The sequence below is a fragment of the Penaeus monodon genome, chromosome 19 (assembly GCF_015228065.2).
Source record: "Penaeus monodon isolate SGIC_2016 chromosome 19, NSTDA_Pmon_1, whole genome shotgun sequence".
In the NCBI taxonomy this organism is placed as follows: domain Eukaryota; kingdom Metazoa; phylum Arthropoda; class Malacostraca; order Decapoda; family Penaeidae; genus Penaeus; species Penaeus monodon.
Genome location: NC_051404.1, coordinates 36064939 through 36065896, shown reverse-complemented (window position 1 = coordinate 36065896; position 958 = coordinate 36064939).

The window sequence follows — 958 nt, the reverse complement described above, 5'->3', positions numbered from 1 at the left end:
AATGTTTGGGGGCAGAGGGTCGGGGGCTGAAGGAGGGTTATGTGGGGGGGGGGTTAGGGGGCATTGGGGGTAGCGGATGGTATTACGCCATGGCCTTGTGTTTTGTCATAATGCATCTTCTCCACTCCCCCTCCCTCTCTCTATCAGCATTTAATCCCCTCCCCCATGAATATCTTTCCCCCTCCCCCATGAATAATCTAACCTCTCCCCCATGAGTGTCTAACCTCCCTCCCCCCATGAATATCTACCCCCTCCCCGTTGAGTATCTACCCCCTCCCCCATGAATATCTACCCCCTCCTCCATGAGTATCAACCCCATGAATATCTACCCCCATGAATATCTACCCCACGAATATCTACCCCCACGAATATCTACCCCCGAATATCTACCCCCAGAATATCTACCCCATGAATATCTACCCCAGAATATCTACCCCATGAATATCTACCCCACGAATATCTACCCTCATGAATAACCCCCCATGAATATCTACCCCCACGAATATCTACCCCCACGAATATCTACCCCCACGAATATCTACCCCCACGAATATCTACCCCCACGAATATCTACCCCATGAATATCTACCCCACGAATATCTACCCCCACGAATATCTACCCCCACGAATATCTACCCCCCATGAATATCTACCCCCACGAATATCTACCCCCCATGAATATCTACCCCAAGAATATCTACCACACGAATATCTACCCCATGAATATCTACCCCATGAATATCTACCCCCACGAATATCTACCCCACGAATATCTACCCCCATGAATATCTACCCCCATGAATATCTACCCCCATGAATATCTACCCCACGAATATCTACCCATGATATCTCACCCCATGAGTACCTACCCCCCTCCCCCATGAGTACCTACCCCCCCTCTGCCTGTTTATCTGCGCCAGTTCGACCGCCTCCGCTTCCCTTGGCAACGTACGCAAGA